The sequence below is a fragment of the Chiloscyllium punctatum genome, chromosome 17, assembly GCF_047496795.1.
Source record: "Chiloscyllium punctatum isolate Juve2018m chromosome 17, sChiPun1.3, whole genome shotgun sequence".
NCBI lineage: Eukaryota > Metazoa > Chordata > Chondrichthyes > Orectolobiformes > Hemiscylliidae > Chiloscyllium > Chiloscyllium punctatum.
In genome coordinates, this window is record NC_092755.1 from 38,447,375 (window position 1) to 38,472,378 (window position 25,004).

Genomic DNA, 25,004 nt, shown 5'->3' on the forward strand with positions numbered 1-25,004 from the left:
AGAATATTGTGATCAGTTCTGGTTGCCTCGTTATAAGAAATATGTGGAAACATTGGTGAGGTTTCTGAGGAGATTTATCAAGATGCTGCCTTCACTCGAGGGCATGTCTTACAAAGAAAATTTGAGGGAGCTAGGGTGTTTTCCTCTTTGGAACGAAGAAGAATGGAAAATAACTTGACAGCGGTGTACAAGACGGTGAGAGACAGATAGATTGAATAGGTAGGGACTTTCACGGTGGAAATGGCTCTCGACGGGGTATGATTTTAATGTAATTGGAAAAAGGTTTTGGGGAGCTGTCAGAGGTAGTTTCTTTAAACAGAGAGTGGTGGGTGTGTGCAATGAACAGCCAGCAGTTGTCGTAAAGTCAGCTATATTAGGGATATTTAATTAGATAGGCACATGAATGATAGCATAATAAAAGGCATGTAGGTTAGACTGATCTTAGAGTAGGATAAAAGGTCGACAGAACGTCAAGGGCCGAAGGGCCTGCACTGTGCTGCACTGTTCTATCTTTCCAGTTTCACCCAGCTTGTAGATTCTCAACAATTGTTGAATGTGTGCGGGAGTGATGTGTGTGAGATCAGGAAGCTTTGGAGGGGTGTAAGGCCAAAACCTCCAGTTATGGTGTGCATTGTTACAGTCACCTGAAAGCCAGTATAATATGTGTGGTTACTTAGACCAGACAGAATTCGCCAAGTTCAGTTATTAATGTGATTTGTGGATTGCCGTTTGCTGCTGGTTACTTCACATAAATTCTACTGTGTGATCCATGTAGGAATCTCTGACCATTCACAGAGATGTACAATTTTATTTTGATACTGGAAATGTGAAGGTGACATTTATTAGATATGGATTTAAAGGTTTATTTGTGAGACACAAGGTATTGTAATAGATTGTCAACTTGTTAATGTCTTCACCCATGTCTGATCCGGTGTGCAGATGTATGGTGTCTTGGAGGCAGGTCAGATTTCATCACAGTCGGTAACTTGTATTGTGTGATTCTGGCTCTCCATGTCAACACATCTGCTCTCTGGGCCAGGCTCTGACTGAAGATGAATTTTAAAAATTGGTTGCTGGTCAGCCATTAGTATTTAACCTGGATAACATTTGAACTTACACTGAGACCAGTGATAGTTTGTTGGCGGGTTCTTCCCCTGCCCAAGGTGGATTCGAAATTATTTGTTTTGAAGCAATGTTTGACTGACTGCCTTCAACCAGGTTAGAAACTCTATGCACAGATTTTGGAACAGGCCACTGAGTCTCTCTGTATCACAGGCAGCTGTGAGGTCCAATAACACTGTAAATTATTTCAGATCTATTGGAAGCAATTTTTAGCGTAGCTCATTGCAAGGTGTTGAGTTTACTGACCCCGAACAATAATCGGGTGTTTGCTATATTTCATGAATTGGGCAAAAATAAGACGTGAATGATAATCATTCAACTGAACGATAATCTCTTAAATCAATTATGTTGATTCCATATTTATGGAACTAAAATATAAACTCCTGTCAAGATTTTCTAACACAGAAATAAAGCATGTACATTTTATTTTATCGAAGAAAGAACATAAATCTTGTGGTGATTTGAATTAGATATTCAATGTCAGAATTCAAAGCAATGTTTTGCCACTCCAATATTTTTAAAGTGCTTGGCTTCTGAATGATGACATGTTCAGAGTGAGCAAACGATTGAACAGACATATAGAATTAGCGTTCTTATACATTTATATATAAACAATCAGTTTAATTTATCCCTGAAATGTACGATCTTCAGCTATTTGCCAGCAATTTAAAAATGGTAATAATTCAACATGGACTGTGTATATGAATCTAAATAAGTTATTTGTGTTATCAAATTTTCGTGAACAATAATTTGAAAACTTGCATTTTTTTAGAATGAATGATGTTTAATATGAAATTTAATGTGGAAAAAAAACAACGAACATAGTATTGTGTCACTGAAAAGTCAGAGCTTTCAAAAGAGTTTTGTGCCAAAGCCATTATATATTTATTTTAGTAATTGGAACACAACATGTAAAATATTCATGTTCTGCGTAATAATTAGATTTCACAATTAAGCTGACCTTGCAATACTTGAATTTTAAATGCTTATGCTGCACCAAATAATCAGATATTTGCGAGCATTTACATAGTGAAATAATTGGATACTGACTTTTATTCACAGCTGGCACATGATAGAGTACAAACTTTTAAAGTACAGAAGGAGGGCATTGGCCATTATGTATGCATCAGTTTCAAAAATGTCTCCCAAGCATATCCCATTTGCCAGGCCTCTCTCTGTTGCCTGTTAAATTCATAATTTCCAAATATATATCCAGTTCTCTTTTAAATCTTCATCCACAACTTTCCCAGCCATGTCAATTCCAATTCGTAACAACTCTCTAAATAAGACATTTTTCCTTATTTCACTCCTAGCACTTTTGCTGACAACCTTGATATTAGAATTTCTTGATGCTGTAAAGCCAACTAATAGAGTATTCTTTTTCTACTCTGCAACTTTTTCATACTTTTGACCACCGCAATAAATTCACATCTTTGTCTGTTCTGCTCCAGGAACAATAAGCCTTGCAAGAACTGTCACAAACACTACAACGGAAAACAAGAACAAAACTAGTCACCAGGATATATGAACATCAACCAGCCACAAAAGGCATGACCCCAACACGAATTTCTTACGTACTGATGACGAAGTATGCCACTTTGACTAGGTCTGTATATTCATTCTAGGACAGGCCAAATAGAGACAAGCACAAGAATTCCTAGAAACACAGCATTCCAACCGGACCTCCAACAACAAATACATCAATTTTGACTCCATCTACCACCCTCTGAGGAAAATGACATCGTCGACACAGGAAATTACATTACCAACTCAATGAAACCAAAACACTTAAATAGAAAGTGGGAGATAACACCAGCACTTCACTGGAGGCTCACTTGCAGAGTACAGTCAATGGAACAAACCAGGAACTGTCATTAGCTATTGCTTCAGAATATATCTGAGTGTTCGTGAATGAAAATGCGAGCATGCACCACCAAGTGCATATCCAAAGGCTTTTGAAAATTTTGTGAGAATACCTGACCAATCAGCCGCCTAGGCAATGCATTCCAGACACATGTCACCCTGGACAGAACAGCGCCTGAATGGTTAGCACTCCTGCCTTAGAGCGCTGGGGACCCAGGTTTGATTCAGCCTGGTGATTCAGCCAGGTGACTGCCTGTATGGATTTTGCACATTGTCTATATGGGTTTCGTTTAGGTACTCCGGTTTCCTCCCACAATCCAAAGATGTGCAGGTTAAGTGAATTGGCCATGCTAAATTGCCGAAAGTGTTTAGGGATGTGTAGGTTAGGTGCATTATTCAGGGGTAAATATAGGAGGAACATGTTTGGGTGGGTTATGCTTTGGAGGGTCAGTGTGGATTTGTTGGGCTGAAGGGCCTGTTTCCACACATAGGAACTTTATATTCTATGTCTGTGCCAACCTCTCAGTTCAATACAGACTCCACAAAACCTCTCTCAATCCCCTGTCTTTCAATTAAAGTATGTTTCCCTTTGTTTTTGACCCTTCGAGTAAGGGAAACAGCTGCTGTCTGTTCATCCTTTCCATACCCCTTATGCTCTTGTACACCTGTACCAGGTTCCCTCCTCAACCTTCCCTGCTGCAAAGAGAAAAGGAGCAAGTTTAGCCGTCTCCGTTCAAAATTTGAGTACCCACTTGTCTTGTTAATTCAGATGTGCATCATCTCACATTTATCAGTGTTAAACTTCATCTGCCATTAATCTAAACATAGAAATCACCTGTTTATATCATCCTGTAGCCTAACTCTTTCCTCCTCGCTGTGAAGAACTCGGCTAATCTTTGTGTCATCCCCAACTTTAGTTATCATTCCACTGCCATCCATCTTCCACATTCTCAACATCATTATTTATGAATATCACAAACAAACCTTGATTTCCTTCCTGTTCTCCAGATGCTATTCACAAAGCAATAATTAAGAATTCATGTCTCTTGGTGTTCTTATTTTGGGGAATTTACAGAGTGATGTAGTTAACACCGATTATGAGTGTGCTGCAAATACCATTTTCGACACAAAGTTAAATTCACCTTTTACACTCTGTTCCTCAGCATGTCTTTTTCATAAGGCTTGTAACTAATTTAGGATGAACTATGGTTTGGCACCTTGCACTGGAACATTAGCCTTTTGTGTGGCACTGTTCTTTGTAACAATTGTCAGAACTGAAGAAAGTTTTCACCTGCAGGATGGACACAGACTCATTGCTTGAATCAGTCATTGTGATGAGGATAAATATTCAATTAAATTCTATGTTATGGACAAACTGCAGGAGATCAAATCATTTTCTCATGTCTACCTTGAATTGGAAGCAAATACATACTGTTAAAAAAAATCAAGAATGTTGAGACACAACACCAGGGGAAAAAAAAACACGTCACCTGCTTTTGATGGAGATACAAAACTACAGAGTGAACATACAATCTGAGAAAGAATCAAGTGATAGAAAAAGAAGTACATCAAATCTTAATTTTCAATGGAATCAGATCCCAATTTTCCTGAACAGTGGTGGTTCTTGCCCAATCTCACTTTTCCAAAAACAAGCATTACCCAGTCACTAAAACTTCATTCGCCATTCCTCCTCCCCTTCGTACTCTTTCTTTACACTCCTACTTCCCTTAAACTACCCCTTCTGCTGCCACATACTCTTCCACTGATGATAGCTCTTCAGACCATTCTTCTCCCACTCCCACTGTAAGTTACACCAGATCCCTACTTACTCCCACTTCCACTGGCCAGCCCTTACCCCTTTTTGCTTTCCAACTGGGGTGATGGGAGCTCCTGGCTTCTGTGCTGCTATTGGTGAGATTGAGATGATCAATGCCCAATAAGAACAGACAATAGTGTCTGTCTGTCATTGTCCAATGCACCGTGAATAGGGTTTTTTTCCCCCATACAGAGTAGAACGTTTTTTTTTCTGTCTCTCTCTGTCACAGCGCTTAACCAAACAGCCTCATCCCAAATAGGAAACACCTCTCCTCAGAATCAGAAGTCATGTATCTGTTTGTCCTTAAACGTTGCGAGGACAGTGACCACATTATTCAACTATGCCGTGTTCTATCCTTTTTCTCTTTCGTATTTTAACTGATTTTCCAATGTCAGTTGAGGTGAGATCAGAGTAACTTCCCTTGCCATCAAAGTAGCATTTGACTCATGTCGCATCATTCACCCTCAGCAAACTGTGGTTATTGGAAATCAGAGGAACTTCTGTGCTGATAATTTCCTCAATGAAAAATGACACCTTCCCCAGAGCTATTGGGAATGACAAATAAACTCTGCCCTTGCTAGTGCCTTCGAAAACCATGGATGGATTTGTCGTATTAATAACATCAATATACATTCTGGTTTCATAGTTTGGTCTAAAGTCTCAGAAAAGTAAGACCTTGCTGGTTTAGTGTCACCTCAATGAAATCAGAGCATCACAATAAGATAACAATTCCGACTATTTTCAATCACTTACTTTCTGAAGACTTGTCGTGCAGTGTCTTTGCCACTAAGCTCAACATTTTCAATGTTCAACAGCACCACATCACATTGGCTCAAGGCTGCACCATTCCCCAAATCTACTTCATTCTCCAGCTCATTCACCATGCTCGCCAGCTACATGAGGCCCACAAGATGGAATAGCTTAGAGATGCTTATGAGCCTCTGGAACATGTCACTCCATCCATGCCCTGCAATCTCTGTCCATCCCCTCCCCCAGGCCTGTCGTGTATTCACCATCCCTCCTAACCTTCCACGCTCTAAATCTGAATGTTCTGTACTCAGCAAAGGTCTCAGCTTTATCCCTCTGTGCCCCACTTCAATGAATTTCTGAAACGACATAATGTTGAATTCCTCTTCCACCATCTTCTGCTCTGTGTCCATGTCTTTGGGCAAGAGTCCACTCCCCATCCCATAGCCCCTTCCCCCGCTCCAACACTCTCCCTCCAGCTGGATACATTCCTCTGGCATTTACTTGAACTCAATCTGTTCATTGAGGACGCTCCATGAGAGTTTGATTATTTTAAATTCTCTGTATCCCACTCACCCTATCCAACCTATCACCATTTGAACAGACTGTACGCAGTATGCTTCGATCCAACCCTGACTATGTTATTCAGCCTGTGCTGATAAGGGTAGTGCTGCTATAGTCTGGTGGACTCACTTCTACATGTCAGATGCTGAATGCCAGCTCTCGGATACCTCCACATATCAACTGCTGGTCCATAGCCCTTCCATGGCATATCAGGCTATTTTATTTGAAAAATCTGACCCATTTCATCTGGAGATTCCCACTTACTCGCCAACCAACACCCCCCCCGCCCCCCCCCCACCCACTCACCCCCACCTAACAGTCCCGAAGCTGATGGTCCTCTGATAGTAGAGTTCGCTTTTATCTCCTACTGAAAATCCACAAACAGAACTGCCTGGGCAGACCCATTGCTTCAGCTTGCTCCTGCCATACAGAGGGGGTTCATGGATAAATGCATGGGCCCAAGTTATACCTGTTCCTTCATGGGGTACGTAGACGATTCCATGCTCCAGTTCTATTCCAGCCCCTATCCACAACATTTTCTCCAAAACCGAGACGATATCATCGCTGCTGCTCCTCTCTCTTGTCCAGAATTGGAAACGTTCGTCCTTTCCAATTTGCACCTCTCCCTCACTTTCACCTGGTCTACCTCTGACTCCTCCCCTACTTTCCTCGACATCGCTGCTTCTATTTCTGGGGATAGACTGGTCACTGATATCCAGTATTAAACCACCGGCACTCACAGCTACCTGGAGCATACGTCCTCACACCTTGTTTCCTGCAAAGACTCCATTCCATTCTCCCAGTTCCTCTGTCTCCACCACATTGCTTCTGAGATTGTCAACTTCAGAAATGTGGCCTCTGAAATGTCCACCTTCGTCCTCAACAGACAACTCCCCAGAACTGTTATTGACAGGCTCTCAACCAGTTCCGAACCATTTCCTGCACTTCCTGCACTTCCATTTCCGATTTTCCTGCACCACTCCAGTTACAAGCTCCGCACCCACTCACATCTCCACATCCACACCTGTTCCCAGCTCCCAGCCCTGCTGAGCTTTCATTATTCCTCCAGACCTGTCCCTCACGGAAGACGAAAGATCAGTCCATGGCAAAGGATTCACCTGTATCACCCTCCCCCCACGCACCAATGAATTTAATACACGCTGAGACTTTAAACACTTCTTCCGACACCTCCGTGCTCATTTTTACAATCAGGACTCCCGCCCACCTTGTGAGGACACCTTCACCCACCTCCAACATGCTCCCTCCACCTGGACACCCCGTGCCAGCCTATTACCCGCCCTCGACCTCTTCATTTCCATTTGCCACTGGGATGTTAACCGCCTCAATCTGTCTACTCCCTCCCCCAATCCAAACTCTCACCGTCACAACGTGCATCCCTCCACTCCCACTGTTCCAATCCCGACCTCACCATTAAGACAGCAGACAAAGGGGGTGCAGTGGTAGTCTGGCGCACTGACCTCTCCACCGCTGAAGCCAGACGCCATAAAGCAGACACCTCCTCCTACCACCCCCTCGACCATGACCCCACCCCATCACCAAACCGTCATCTCCCAGACCATACAGAACCTCATCACCTCAGGAGATCTCTCACCCACAACTTCGAACCTCATAGTCCGGGAACCCCGCTCTGCCCGATTCTACCTCCTTCCCATGATCCATAAGCCTGACATCCCGGGCCGACCCATTGTCTCAGCATGCTCCTGCCCCACTGAACACATCTCTACCTACATCGGCACTGCCCTATCTCCCCTCGTCCAGGAACTCCCCACATACGTTCAGGGCACCATCCATGCCCTCCATCTCCTCCAAGACTTCCCTTTCCCCAGCCCCCAACGCCTCATCTTCACCATGGATATCCAATCCCTCTACACCTCCATCCGTCATGGCCATGGCCTCCAAGCCCTCCGTTTCTTCCTCTCCCGTCGTCCCCAACAACACCCTTCCACCAACACTCTCATTCGTTTGGCTGAACTGGTCCTCACCCTCAACAATTTCTCCTTCGAAACAAGACACAGATGAGATCATTGGGAGGCCAGGAAGTAGAATATATGAAAAATGGAGAACAGCCATAATGGAGTCAGGCTGTGAATTTGGAATTGTGTATTAACTCCTGCAGGCTGTAAAATATCAAAGTGTAAAGTGAGGTGTTACTCGAGCTTGGGTGGTGTTTCATTGGAGCATTTCAGCAGCTCAGGACCGAAATCTTAGGATGAGAGCAAGGTCAGTTATTGAAATGGGAAGCAATGAGAGGCTCAGGGTTATTCCTACAGAGTGAAAGTGGTCCTCAAACAAGTCTCTGTTTGGTCTCCCCAATGATAAGGAGACAGCATTGTGAGCAGCAATGACAGGAGACCGGATTGAAAGAGTTAAAGTGAAATGCTAGTTCACCTGGAAGGTGTGTTTGGGGTATTGGACTGTGGGGATGGAAGAGGTGAATGGGCATGTGTTGCAGCTTCTGTAATTGCATGGGAATGTGTAATGGGGAGTTGGGAAGTGTTTGGGATGATGGAGGGTGTTGCAGAAGAAATGGTCTCTGTGAAATGCTGTCAGTGGTCGCGAAAGGAAGATGTGTTTGATAGTGCTGTCCCATTGGAGATCGTGGAATGGTGGAAGATGATTCTGTGAATGTGGATTCTCGTACAGTAGAAGTGAGGACGAGGGGAGATCTATCATTGTTTTGGTAAAGAGGGGACGGAGTGAGGACAGAAGTGCAGGAGATGTGATAGTCACAGCTGAAGGCCCTGTTCAACGGAATTAGCGGATTTCTGATTTGAAGGAAAAGGAGGTCACATCACAGGCAGTTCACTGGAATGTGGCATCATCAAACGGAAACAACAGAGACGGAGAAACTGGGAGAATGGAGTCAGCCTCCGGTGATCATGTGTTCAGCTACATGCAGAAGTCCCCCCTGAATGATTGAAAAGAATTAGACATCTAAATTGAGGCTTTCTGTCTCACATCTGATCTGAAGCGGGATGTGGAAGTAGACCCAGAGGAAGGTCAGTGGGTATACCTGGGCAGACATTCAAGCAGATATCCAATAACGCTCAGAAATTATTGTTTCTGAACAAAAAGAAGGACTCGATTAGAAGATGTACCACCCATGGTTGACAAAGATACTATGATGAGCATTAGTGTCGGGCCAGATGTGGGATGTTTATTTCAGGGACCATAAGCAGATGCTGGGCATGACTTTCAGCTGTGCTTCCTGAATTCCCCCAGAAACCCCTGCCATTGCTGTTCCATCCTCTTCCCTGCTCCTCTCCCCTTCCTGATTCAAGTTCTCCATCTCCTATTACAGAGCACATTCTTTCACATTATGGTCCCTCCAAACTTCGCCTGAAGCTCTTTGATCCAATCTACCTTCCCTGCACTAGCATCAATCTGCATTTTGTGCTGCCACCTTGCCTCTGGTCTGAGTGTGGCTCGGCCTCTTCATTCATGCAGTTTTAGACCTCCCACTCACATCTCATTCCAGAAAGTTTCATTGTTGAAGTAAACCGTATTGAAAACACCATTCTCCCTTTGCACTGAATTCACATTGTGATCCCAAATCCAAAAAGTACACTCAGCCTTCATCTGACTCTGCTGAAGGTGCATGCTGACCGTATGGTATAAGAATTCTTTTTTTTACATTGAACTGGCCAAAGATACGTTTTCCCTGTAGAGATCAACACCCCCCTCAGACAAAGGAATTTGTTTGCTTGACGTCTTATTAGTGCTAGTAAGAGTTTCCTGCTGCCTTAGTATTGTAACATGGAGAAAAAACAAATCACAGTGCGAAGTTTGAGATGAGTGTTGTTTACCTGTCATTTTTAATACTGTTATAAATTTGCAGTGCTTATCTTTAAATGCTTGCTCTTGAAGCTAGAATCAGATGGAGTGTTGAGTGGTGACATTCTAGAAGTTTTAATATCATGGGAGGCATGGATAGGGTGGATAGCCAAGGTGTTTTTGAGAGGATAGGAGAGTCCAAACATAGATGACGTAGCTTTATGGTTAAAAGGAGGAAATATAAAAGAGACAAATGGACAATGTTTTCACACAGAGGGTAATTGGCTTATGGAATGAGCTGCCAGAGGCAGATGCAAGTACAGCTACAACATTCAAAAGACATTTAAACAAACATATAAATGGGAAATGTTCAGAAGCATATGGGCCAAATGCAGCAGATAAGATTAGCTTAGTTTGGAAAACCTGGTCAGCATGGACAAGTTGGACCAAAGGGTTTGTTTGTGCGCGATATGACTGTATGAATCAAGAAAGCAAGGAAAAAGGGGAAGAAAAGTTATGATGTAAGAAAACTTGCAAGAAATATAAAAGCAAGCAGCGCAAGCTTTTCTGTGTATATGAAGCAAGTTCAAGATGAATGTATGCCCTTTAGTAGAAATGAAGTCATGAAAATATATTGAGGACGTTTGGAGTGTATTCCTAGACGGAAAAGGCAGATAAGTTACACGAGAAGTTTATATCATTCCTCACATTAGAAGGCACTGTAAGTATTTCAATGATATAATCAAAATAGCAATAGGAGGGAAGTTCTTGAACTGCCTCTAACAAAAGGAACAAGGCTTTTCAATAAACAGATAAGAGTAAGGGTATGCAGGTCAGCAGTAATTCACAGTTGGTTTTAAAAGCAGCGGTTACAGAGTGACTGGTGTTACTGTGAGAAATATTTCATAACTCCTTGGATTTCAGGAATGTTCCAGTGAAATTGGAGACCCTACAATGTGGTGCTTCTTTCAAGAAAACAGCGAGACTGAAAGCAGTAACCATTTGTCCTCAACATTACTGTTGGGAATCTGCTAGAGTGTATTATTAAGGAAGGAATTGCAGGGCATTTAGAAAAGCCTCACGCAAATTCAACATGGTTTTGTGAAAGGCGATCTATGTTTTGCCTGTGAAATCATGCAAAGTTTTTTTTTCTGGAGATCCCTGAAAATGTAACAAGCGGACATGATAAAGGGGATCTGGTAGATACGAGGCTTTCTCGAGATTTTTCATAAGGTTTCAGGAAATAAAACTTGTTACACAAGACAGAAGCTATCCCTCTATTTGATCAGTAGTTTTGATGGGCTGAATGGCTTCCTCATATTCTTGTGAAACCAGATTGAAGTGCTCAATATGCTCCTCGTTTTACTGTGGAAATGTACAGTGCTGTAACATGATTGTTACCCAGATTTTAACAGGACAATTTTGAATGTTGTCGAGGTCTAGTGGCACATGGACACAGACTGCTTCAAGAGCTGAAGAGGGACAACTTGTTCTAAACATTATGTAAATTTCAGTGAATATCCCCACTTCTGCTCAGTTTTGACTCAATGGGCTGAAAGACCTCCTTCCACACTGCAGGATTCCCCGCTGACAAACAGAAGATGCCTGGGCTGAGGGTGCTATCTTGTGGATCTCCTGTAGAGATGCGCCATGGCTGAGATGATTGATGCACACCAATGGTAATCATCTTCCCTTGTGCCGTGAATGGCTCCAAACAGCGGAGAGGTCACAATCGATTCTCTTTAAGTGTGATTTTCCTCAGGCTCCTTGATTTCATCCTCAGTCAAATACTACCTTGAGTTCAGGGCCAGTCTCTCTTACCTGAGCCTCTGTGTTCCCTCTATTGCTCATATCAATAGGTCGTGATGTAGAAGCAGAAAATGTTTTCTTCAAACAGAGGGTAGTGAATGTCAGGAATTCTCTTACACAGAGAGTTAGGGGAGCAAGATCACTGAAAGGGACCAGTGCTGATCTGCAGGGAACGGCTCTCGGACTCCTACTCTTTGTTATTTCTATAAATGACTTGGATGGGAGTGTGGAATAGTGGGTTAGCAAATTTGTTTATGACACAAAGGTTGTTGGAGTGGTACAGAACGTGGAGGGCTTTGTTAGGTTGCAACGGGACATTGACAGGATGCAGAGCTGGGCTGAGAAGTGGCAGGTGGAGGTCAAACTGGAAAAGTGTGAAGTGAATCCCTTTGCAAGCTCGAATGTGAATGCAGAATACATGGTTAAAGACAGGATTTTTAGCAGTGTGGAGGAACAGAGCGACCTTGAGGTCCGTGCCCACAGATCCCTCAAATTTGCTCCCCAAGTTGATGGTGTGGTTAAGAAGGCATATGGTGTGTTGGCTTTCATTAGAAGGGGGATTGAGATTAAGAGCCGTGAGGTTATGCTGAAGCTCTATATAGCCCTGAATAGAACACACTTGGAATATTGTGTTCAGTTCTGGTCACGCCATTATAGTTAGGATGTGGAAGCTTCAGACAAGAAATTTACCAAGATGCTGCCTGGACTGGAGGGGAAGTTTTATGAAGAAAGCTTGAGGGATCAAGGGCTTTTCTCACTGGAGGAAAGAAAGATGACAGGTGACAAGATAGAGGTGAGCAAGATGATGAGAGGCAGAGACAGAGTGAATAGTTAGCGACTGTTTCCAAGGGCAGAAATATCTATCACAAGGGGTCATAATTTTAAGGTAATTGGAGGAAGGTTTAGGGGAGATATCAGAGGTAGGTTCATTAGACAGACAGTGGTGGGTGTGTGGAATACACTGCCAACAGTGGAAGTAGAGTCAATTACGTGAGGGAAACTTAAGAGAATCTTGGATAGGCATATGGAAGAACGTGAACGGAAGCAATTAGGATAGTCAGATCATAGAGTAGGATAAATGGGTGGTACCACATCGAGAGTCGAATGTGTGTACTGTGCTCTACTGTTCTTTGTTCTGTGTTCGATGGAAGTGCTCATAGAGGTTGGAGACGGATTTTGATGTATCAGAGAGGTGAGGGCTATGAAGCCATGATCTTAGTGAAAGACAAGGCAGGCTTGGGAGGTGAACGACCTGCCTTTGTTTCTGATATTCTCACATTCTGCGATTGGAAAATTTGTTTAAATGAGAATAGATTAGATTAGAATAGAATAGATTAGATTACATTACATTACATTAAATTAGATTAGATTAGATTACTTACAGGAAGGTGCCTGGAAGGTCTGCTATGGAATGTTGCAGTCAAGGAGCCCAGAGGACTTTGTGAGCCATCTCTGGGTGTTGTACGGGGGCTGTATTCACAGTGAATCTGGGTCGACCAACAAATGCAGCACAAGTTGCAGAGAGGGGAAGCTCTGAGAAATGCCGGACCACTTTTATATCCTGCCTGGGTTTTCTAATTACATTTTCCAAATCTCCCAAACCGTGTGTGACAGTCATGAGGGAGTGAATGTTCTCCTCTGTTTCTGTACACCAGGTGATAGCAGTAAATTGCCTCCAACTGCTCAGATCCAGCAGGTTTGAGGGTCTGAATGGAACACAGAAACAGGGGACTGACGAGTAGGAGTGGGTCCTGAAATACGTTGAGCCTTCTCCACCAGGTACTAAGATTGTGGCTGATCAGGTTTGGTTTGAGCCCCACGTTCTTGTCTGTATCCAATTAGCCATGACGCAGCCTCTGTGAAATCTTTAACGTACTCAACTGTGAATACTTGCAATCAGAGAGGCACCACAAACTGTTGGGGAGGAGAATTCCCATTCAAAAGCCCTTTTAGCATTTTTCCTCATTCCTGTGATAGAATAGGAGAGTCATACAGCATGGAAACACATCCTTTTGTCCAAATTCTCCATGCCGATCAGGCATCCTAACCTGACCTAGTCCTGCATTTGGTCCGTATCCCTCTGAACCATTTCTATATATGTATCTATACGGATATATTTTAAACATGTAATTGTACCCGCTTTCACCACAGCACATTCCGTGCACCCACCAGTCTCTGCATGAAACAGTTTCCCCTCAGGATCCGTCTAAATCTTTCCCCTGTCATCTTCAACTTCTGCCGTCTAGTTCTTGAAGTCACTACACTGGGAAAAAAAAGATGTTGGCCATTGAGACTATAAATGGCCCTCAGGATTTTATAAGCCTCTGTCATATCACTATTCAGACTCCAACACTCCAGGGGGAAAAGCCCCAATCTGTTCATCCTCTCCTGCAGCTCAATTCCTCAGGTTCCAGAAAATCCTTGTAAATCTTTTCTGCACCCAATCAAGCTTAGCAACATCCATCCTTTAGCAGTGCCAACTGAATTGTACGCAATATGCTTAACGTGGCATCACCAACGTCCTGTAGAAACATAATATGCTACTCCATCTCCTATACTCAATGTTCTGACTGAACATTAAAACTCTGTCTTCCTGATACTCCACTTTCAAGTAACTATGAACCTGCATCCGTCGGTCTCTTTGTTCAGCAACATTCCCCAGGGTACCACCCAACTTTAACTTACCAAAATGCAAAACCACACAAATGTCTGCATTAAATTCTATCTGCCAGTCCATGGCCCTTTGTTTGTCAAGGATGCTGTTGTACTCTGAAATAATCATCACTGTCCACTGCCGCACTTTTTTTTTATGTTACCTGTAAACCGACTAACCATGCCTCCGATAATCACATACAGGTTGTTTATATACATGATGAAAAGCACTGAGCTCAGCACTGAATCTTTCAGTACATCCCCGGCCCACAGGCCTACAGTCTGGAAAACAACGTGTTACCTTCAATCCAATGTTGTATACAATTGGTTAGCCTTTCCTGAATTCCATATGACCTAACCTCTGTATTCTGTCTACGATGAGGAACCTTATTAAATGCATTGTGGAAGTCTGTGAAGAACAATGTATATCACAGTGCCTTCCTCAATCTCTTCGTCACTTTTTCAAAATACCAATCACATTAATGAGACATGATTTCCATCGTATAGAGCCATGTTGACTATTTCTAATAAGTCCTCGTCTTTCTAAATGCATGTAAATCCTATCCCTCAGAATCCGCTACAACAATCTCCTCTACACTGGCATTAGGTTGACTGAGTCGATAATTTCCTGTGTTTTTGGATCGCTGTTCCCTTTTCTAGTCCCACTCGTCCACTAGCCAAAAAAAATAATTTTAACTAGATTGGTGATATGGCCAATGATATAGTTCTCAGAGTGTCTCAGGGTCAGTGTTCGGAATAAGTCAGACAGATTTCTTTAATCTGTTAAAACAACATGCATATGACCAAAGCAAAGTTGCTCAAACTATGATGGAAAAAAGAATGACGAGTGGATATTGCAAATATGTACATTGGTATTTCCCTTTGAAAAATTCTGCAGAACACACACACACACACACACACACACACACACACACACACACACATACACGTATGTTGGATATCAAACTGAAAAGGAAAATCTCTGCAAAAGTTATCTTGAAAGAACGTTGTCCAAGTATTATTCGAACTCATGACCAAAGGAAGAATGAGAGTTTGACCCAAAAGCTATTCTACGTATAGAGTCATCAAGTCCTATAGCATGGAGAGAGGCCCTTTGGCCCAAACTGGCCCATGCTGACACAAATATCCATCCACATTAACCTCTTTTCCCAGCACATGTAACTTGTCGTCCTTTCCTGTCCATGTACTTGTCCAAATGCCGTTTAAATATTGTTAATATAAATGCTTCAACTACTTCCGCTGTCGGCACATTCCCTTTGTGTACCACTCTCTGTGTAAAACAGTTTCCATCAGTTTCCCTTTCATTCTTTCCCATCTCACCTTAAATTGATGCTCTCTCGTCCTCAATTCCCCATCCCTGGAAAAAAGGTTCAGTCCATTCACCCTATCCATGCCTCTCATAATCTTGTACAATTCTATAAGATCCCCCTCAGTCTCCTACACTCTAAAGAAAAAAAGTTCTCGCTTGTCCAACCTCTTCCTATAATTCATACTATTGAGTCTGGCAACATCATTGTAAATTCCGTCTGCACGCATTTCAATTTAAAAACATCCTTCTGATCGCAACGTGACCAAATCTGAACACAACACTACAAGTGCAGTCTCACCAACATACTGTATAACTGCAACATAACTTACCAACTTCTCTCCTCTATGTCCTGACCGTTAGCTGCCAATGAGCCAAAAGCCTTCTTCACTGGCCATGTCTCCCGGACTCCACTTTCAGAGAAGGGTGGACCTGAACTTCATGGTCCCTCTGCTCAACGACACTGCTTAAGGCCTTACCATTCACCATGAAACTCCTACATTTATCTAAGTTTTCAAAAAATATTCCTCAGCCCACTTTCCAGCTGATCAAGATCTTGCTGCAATTTCTGATAACCTTCCTCACTGTCCACAGTACCACAAATTTTAGTGTCACGTTCAAATTTACTAATCATGTCTTGTACATTCTGAAGAATCTCATTGAACTAGATAATAAACAACAATGGGTCCAGCACTGACCCCTGAGGCATTTCATGTATTACAGGCCTCCAGTCGGAGAGCATCGTTCCATATAACCCGCTGTTTACTACCATCACGCCAACTGTGTATCCAATTTGTCAGCTCCGTCTAGATTCCATGCGATTCTAACCTTCCAGACCAGCCTATCAAGAGTAATCTTGTCAAAGGCCTTACTGAAAACCATACAGACCATGTCTACCACGCTGCCCTCATCAACATTCCTGGTCACTTCATCAAAGAACTCAAGCAAATTTGTGAGGCATGATCTCCCACTCACAAAGTAATGCAATCGTTCCAGTCTAAAAACAACAATCAATAATAATCATTAAAATAAATAACAACAAACAATAATAAATAATAGTAAGATGACATTTTCAGTGGACAATACATTATCCATGGTTTGTGGCATTGGAACGTGCATCATTGGTGAAGGGCAGAATAGATTTTGTGGAGAGAGTGAGGACTGCAGATGCTGGAGATCAGAGCTGAAAACGTGTTGCTGGTAAAGGAGCAGGAGAATCGACGTTTCGGGCATGAGCCCTTCTTCAGGGAGGGCTTCAGGATGATTCCTGAAGAAGGGCTCATGCCCGAAACGTCGATTCTCCTGCTCCTTGGATGATGCCTGACCTGCTGCGCTTTTCCAGCAACACAAAATAGATTTTGTAACTGTGTCATTGAACTGCGTTGAAAAAAAGCAAGGGTGGCATGGTGGCTCAGTGGTTAGCACTGCTGCCTCATAGTGCCACGTATCCGCATTTGATTGCACCCTCGGGTGACTCTCTTTTGGAGTTTGCACATTCTCTCTGTGTTTGCGTGGGTTTCCTCTGGGAGCTTCATTTTCCTAACACAATCCAAAGATGTGCAGGTCAGGTGAATTGCCAACAGCCTTATGTGCATTATTTAGGGGTAAATATAGATTAGGGGCATGGCACTGGGTAGGTTGCTATTCAGAGGGTCGTTGTGGCCTTGTTGGGCCAAATGGCGTGTTTCTATACTGTAGGAAATTGAAAAAAATAAACTATTTCTCATGAAACCCTGTCTTTCCAAACGTTTGCGTAACTTATCCCTCAGAATCTTCTCAAGTAACCTACCTACGACAGATGTTAGGCTTCCCGGTCTATAGTTCCCAGATTTTTTCTTTGCTTCCCTTCTTGAAAAATGGCACAACGTTTGCTACACTTCAATATTCTGGAACCTAACCTGTGGCTAACAATGATGCAAAAATATCACGCAGGTCCCCGTAGTTTCTTCTGTAGCCTCTTGCAGTATTCTTGGATGCATCTGTTAAGGACAAGGAGATTTATCCACCTTCATATATTCTAATGCATCCAACATGTCCTCTCCTCTGATATTGACTAACCCCAAGATATCACCACGACTTTTTGTTAACCTCCAAAGTCTTCTTGTATTTCTCCACAGTAAAGATAGAGGAGAAATATCCATTGAGAATCTCACACATCTCCTATGGTTCTAGACATGCATGTCCACTTTGGACCTTGACGGGTCATATTCTCATGTAGTTATTCATTTAACTTTAATATACTTAAAGTACCTCTTTGGATTCACCCTAATCTTCTCAGACAATGCTATCGTGTGCGCCCTTTTCGCTCTTCTGATTTCCTTCTTCGGTAAACTCCTGTATTCCCTGTACACCGCCAGGGGTTCCCTTGATCCCAGCTGCATGGATCTCAGCCACACCTCCTTTTTGCCTGTCAAAGCCTCAATATCTCCTGACATCCACGGTTCCCTCTTCCTGCCAACCTTGCCTTTGACCCTCACAGGAACATATAGACCTTGAACTCTGGCCATTTCACTTTTAAAGGCCTCGCACGAGCCGGAGGTCACTTCGCCTCTAAACAAATTCCTCCAACTAACCCCTACAAGCTCCTATCTAATTCCATCAACATTCGCCTTCCCCCAATTTAGAAATTGATCTCACAGGCCAGTTTTGTCCTTCTCCATAAGTATTTTAAATCTATGGTCACTGGTCCCAGCGTGCTCCCCCACTGTCACCTCAGTCACCTGTCCTGCCCTATTTCTTAGAATAGTTCAAGTTTTACCCCTTCCCGAATTGCTCCCTCTACATACTGCTTGAGGAAACATTTCTGAACAGACTTCATAGATACACCCCATCTCAGTCCTTATTTCTACGTAATTCTCAGTCAATGTTTGAAAATTAAAATCTACGACTATGGCAATCCTATTGGCCCTGCAAGTCTCCCCAATCTCTCTACATATTTTAATTATTCTAAGTCACTTTACTATTAGGGGGCCTATAGTACAACCCAAATAATATCATAATTCACTTTTTATTTCTTAGCTTCCCCCACAAATCCTCACTGGATGATCCATTAGTTATTTAATCTCTGATTACCGCTGTGGTATTCGCCTTAATCAAAAATGAAATCCTCCACACCTCCTTCCACCAATTCTGTCTCACATAAAGCACCTGTACCTTGGAACATTAAGCTGCCAGTCCTGTTCCTCCCTTAGCTATAATATCGCAGTCCCACGTACCTCTCCACGCACTGAGTTCATCGGTCGTACCTGTCAGCCATCTTACATTGAGATAGATGCAATTTAATCCAACAGACATTTCTTGCTGCCTGTCGTGTTCCTGCCTAACCTATCTCTGCACTTTACTGTTTGTGAGAACGGTATCTCCTTCCAGCCTCGCACTTGCAACCCTACTGTTGAGGATCCCACGCCGTCCCCCACCCCAGCCAATCTAGTTGAAACCCTCCCTTGTAGCACTAGCAAACCTGCCTGCCAGGATATTAGTCCCCTTCTAATTCAGGTACAACCCGTCCTTCCTGAACATGTCACCACTGCCCCACAAAAGATCCGAGTGATCTAAAACCCTGAATCCCTACCTTCTGTACCAATTATTTAGCAACGCATTCCTCTGCCACGTCCACCTGTTCTTACCCTCACTTGCATGGAACATTGGAAGTAAACCGGATATTACCACTGTCGTGGTCCTGTGTTTTACCCTTTTTCCTCGCTCTCTATAATCACTCTGCATGACCTCATCACGACTTCTACCTGTTTCATTTGCACCGATGTGCACAATGACTTCTGGCTGCTCCCCCACCCCGGTGAGAACGTTCTGCAGCCGCTCTGAGACATCCTGAACCCTGGCACGTAGGAGGCTATACATCATCTTGTATTCCCATTTGAAGCCATAGAATCTCTTGTCTGATCCCCTCACATATCGAGTCTGAATAATTACTTCTGAAGTTATTTGTCTCACATAACCTTCTGACAATGGGATTTCTTCCTGAAACAGTTGGATTTGGCTGAATTGCTTTGCTTCAGGCAGTGGGGAGATTCCAATGAATCATCATCAGGAATCCTCCATAAGTGGAAAAGACGACTAGGTTTGTTTTCACTCCAACACATTGCTGTGTTGAGCGGCAGGGAAAGAGAAAGGGAGCAATAGGCTGTTCTTTCACAGATAGGCTACTTTTTTCTATCTGTAAGTTTAATCAGTAATGTTATCAGACCCCAAACGGGGACCATGTGAGCTCTCCTTGAATATTGTCCGAACTATATGACTCCATCACATTGTCGACTCCAGGTCAGTGCATCATTGCTATTGTCATACACAGAATCAATTCATTAACAATAAATGGCCCTACTTGTTTTGAAGATCTGTTAATATGTGCCTGCATAATGTAAACATAAGCGTTTGATGACTTCACAATATCTGTGTTAAGATGAATATGTTTTATTCTTAAACAAATACAGAAATTGCTGGAAAAGCTCAGCCTGTCTGGCATCAGATATGAAGAGAAATCAGAGTTCAATTTTTCGTTCAAATGACTTTTCCTTTGAACCTGACTTATTCTTAAATTATTTCCCCAATTTTATTCTCCCACATAAGAAGAAATATCCATCCGGTATTCACCAACTACACTCTTCTCAAGATGTTATATGGTCAATAAAACATCTCTCATTCTCAGGTCGAACTGTTCCTTCTTCGTAACATAACGCCTTCATCGCAAGAATGAATAAAGAGAAAAATCTATGAAACGTTTCGAAAGCAATTTTGTTTTTATCAGTTAAGGCAATTATAACGACACATAATACTTCAGATGTGATCTAAGCAATGCCCTGTATTGATGCAAAAAATCATCGCTAAGATCAAACACAACACCCCTTACACGCAACAGAATAATTCCATTTACTTCCAAATCACCAGCTGCATCTTCAAAGTAATTTGATGTGATTCATGTACTAAGACACACAAATCCCTCTGTACCACTCTGTTCTGCATTATCCTTGCATTTAAGTAATTTTCTGCTGTTTTGTCTTTTCCCCAAAACAGAAAGTTCCCATCACAGAAATGTACTTTTTTTCTGCTGAAGGTTTGCTTAAAACTGTCCTCTGTCTGTCTGCTATTGCTTGATTCTCTGCCCCTCCCCCGTCTGCATCCCATTGCAGATGATCCGCTGTCCCCCTGTCTGTATCAAATTGCAGATGCTCTGCCCTCCCCTGTCTGTATCCCATTGCAGATGATCTGCCCTCCCCCTGTCTCTATCCCATTGCAGATGCTCTGTCCTCCCCCTGCCTGTGTACCAGTGCAGATGCTCTGCCCTCCCCCTTTCTGTGTCCTATTGCAGACGCTTTGCCCTCCCCCTGTCTCTCTCCCATGTCAGACGCTATGCCTTACCCCTGTCTGTAACCCATTGCAGACGCTCTGCCCTCCCCCTCTCTGTATCCCATTGTAGACGCTCTGCCCTTCCCCTGTTAGTGTACCATTGCATACGCTCTGCCCTCCCCCCATCTGTATCCCATTGCAGAAGCTCTGCCCTCCCCCTGTCTGTATCATATTGTAGACGGTCTGCCCTTCCCCTGTCTGTATTCCACTGTAGACGCTATGTCTTCCCCTGTCTGTATCCCATTACAGACGTGCTGCCCTCCCCCTGTTTGTGTCTCATTGGAGACGCTCTGTCTCCATTTGACATTTTATTGATTGACTATCCTGATGTATGAGCAAACTGAGCTCCATCCTCTTCATCCAACTCATTGGTATGGATTGTAATTTGTTGATGACCTCACACAGATCCCTGAAGAATTCCACTAGTTACGGCTTGCCAAAAATAAAATGAGTAATGATCTCTTGTCTGTATTTCCTGAGGCTGCCCAAGGCACCCCTGCTCGTGCGTAACAGCCTGGGATGGTTATATGACGTCTTCCTGTGCTGTGTAATTTACTGAAATAATTTGAATACTTCATTCTATTCATGTCTAACCCCATGGATGTTCATAATGGCCATCCCCTGCTGTATTGTCACAATGCTGACTGGCTCAATGGGATCTTTCTCTCCCTCTGTAACAGCCTCGAAGGGTAAATTGACAAAACAACGAGTGAGGTAGGAGCAGCAGTTGGCCATTCCTCCCCTCCAACTTGCTGCTCAGTTTAGAAACATCATGGCTGGTCTGATTGTGGTGGAATACCCTTTTTCTGTCTGTTACCAATAAACATTGACTCCTCTGTCCATCAAAGGTCAGTCAAGGTCAGCCTTGAATATCCTCAATGACCCAGACTTCACTGTTCCCGGGGGATGAGAACGCCACAGATCGCACAATCCAAAGAAGAAAGGAGCAACGTTATCTCAAATGGTAACGGGAGACACCTTTTATATTAAAGCGTGTTAACCTCACAGCAAGTCACCTACTCGTTTCAGAAACAAGGGCACAGTAAATAGGAACAAACATATACAATTCAGCCCCTCAAACGTTTCCTACAGACCCATTGACTGTTCAGTCAAGTATTTATCAAACTCAGCTTCTACTGCACCCTTGGAAAATAATCCCGACACCTTATAGCCACAGAGCAGAGGGAATTGGAATTAGGCCATTTGGCCCATCAGGTCTACTTTGCAGTTTGATCCTGTCTGGTCTGTATCTCAACACAATTTTCCCACCTTCTCACTTAAATCATGATCGTGATTTTAATCTAACCTTTGTCTTAAAGACATGGTTGCATCAGTGTCTATGTCTGTGTGTGCGATTGCGTGTGTATTTCTGTATATATCGGTTTAATGGCAGGAGACAGGGTGATGGTGGATGGTTGTTTTTTGAACTGGAAGCCTGTGGGCAGCGATGATCCAGAGGCAAAATTGTTGGGTCCACTTTTGTTTGTCATTTATATAAATGATCTAGATGAGAATTATAGAAGGTATATTTCGCAAATTTGAGGATGACATCAAGTTTGGGTGTTCAGTGGACATTGTTTGTATAATGGTGAATAACGGAAGATTACAAAGAGACCTTCATTAATTAAATCAGTGATTCATAGAGATGTACAACAGGGAGATACACCCTTCAACTCGTTCATGCCATCCAAATATTCTAAATTAATCCACTCCCATTTGCCAGCATTTGGACCATATCCCACTAATCATAAAGCCACCCAGTTGCCTTTTAAATGCTGTAATTGTTCCAGTCTCCACCAGTTTCTCTGGCAGCTTATTCCATAGAAGCACCACCCTCTGCAGGAAAAACATGTTGCTCTTCATTGTCTTTCAAATATTTCTCTTCCCACCTTAAACCTATGCCTTCTTGTTTTAGACTCTCCTATCTTGGGGGGATGGAACCTTGACCACTCACCCTATCCATGCCCTTCATAATTTTATAAACCTCTCGAAAGTGTAAATGTGACTCCAATCAAGACGGTTGGCTGCGCTTTCAGTCATCCTTGGTCTGTAGTCTCAAATTCAATAGTCGTACCTCTTCCTTCTCCACAAAGGCACTATTCCAAAAAAGTTTAATCAACTTGTTCAGACATGTGAAACAGCTCTATGGGAGTTGAAACGAGAATTTTCGGCGCAGTGATAGATACACTACCATCATTCAGCATTAGCCCCTACAGCTGCAACATGATGCTCCTGTATGTTGTTCATCAGCCTGTTGTAACACGCTGTGACACATTTTCATAGGACATGAATACACTCCACCTTCTCCAGAGATAGGGGCACTATCAAACATTCATGGACTGGAATCGAATCCAGAGCTCCGGCTCAGAAACATGGGCACCATCCATTCTTTTAACAAAGGCCTAAACTATGCCCAGATTTTGGGTCATATTTGAAGTGTATGGATTTATTAATTTCTGGTTAACATTACCAAATTATATAGGGGAAAATTCTCATTGAAAAAAAGTACAAATTATTAGCCTCAACTATAATATGTTGAGTGCGTTCGCTGTACCATTGAGATTAACTATGAACATCTTTAATTGTTTGGCTGTGATTTCCGGTTTAAATGTCTTTTACCAGTAGTCTGCTATATTAGGGAAAGAAATCCTGCAGACACACCAGACACTATGAAGGATCTCGAGTAGATATCAATACTGGACACCAGAGACGAGGAAAGAACACAATTCTGGGCCCAAAACAGCGGTCACTATTTCAAATCTCTAACATGTGGCTTCCCTCTTCCTAAAATCATTAATTGATATAAGACAGCTTTTTCCTATCCAGCTTTTGCTTACCGACTCCTCCCTCTGCCTGAACAAGGCAAACCAAGCTCTGGGTCTTTGGAAAACTCAAGGCTGGTGTCTCTTGGCCTTCTGGAGAGGTGATTGTCGTTTTATTCCGAAGGGGGAGTGTGAGGGGGCAGTAATATCATTCACTGGGCTAAGGTGTGGCAGATGGGGTTTAACGTGGATACATGTGAAGTATTGCATTTTGGTAAAACAAACAAGGGGAGGGCTTACACAATGAATACTAGGCTTTGGTAGTTACATAGAAAAGAGGGACCCAGGGGTGCAGGTATAATGCTTTGAAGTCTGTGGCGCAGGGTGTTTCATATTACTTCAGTGTTCAGACCTTTGGGTTTAGAAGCTGAGCAGGCATGCTGAGATTGTTCAGGACATCGATAAAGCCTCTTCTGTAGTTCTGTGTGCAGTTCTGTTATAGAAAGGAGATTGTTAAGCTTAAGAGGGTTCAGAAGAGATGTACCAGGATGTCATCAGTAACACATCATTTTCTGCCTCGGGAGCCAACAAACACGTGGCATGAACATTGGATCCACTGATTTACAAATTTCCCCTGGCCAACCCAGATCCCAGATCCAACCCCCATACTCACATCTGCCCTCCAGAGGAGACCTAATACCAATCTTCATTCCCACCGCTCCGTCCCACACTCCCCATCGATCTATCACTATCATCTCCTACCTTCGCTCACCTGTTACTTACCTTTCCCCAAGCCTCATCCCATCACCCATTTTCCTTTAACTCCCCTTCCCCTCGCCTGTCCTGAAGAAGGGTTCTGCCTGAAACGTCGTCTCTCTTGCTTTTCGGATGTTGCCTGGCTTGCTGTGCCTTTTCCACCACCATGCTTTACATCCTCTGAATTATCAAACTGCTGCAGTCTCCATTATCTCTAAGGTACAATTGCCTGTTAACATAACCATGTCATTGTCTGTTACAACCGCACCTAGTCTTAGGGACATTTTCTTCTCAGATCATGGACGATAAAAGTTCTTTTTACGTTTTACATAGAACATAGAACATAGAACATTACAGCGCAGTACAGGCCCTTCGGTCCTCGATGTTGCGCCGATCAAAGCACCCCTAACCTACACTAAGCCACTATCCT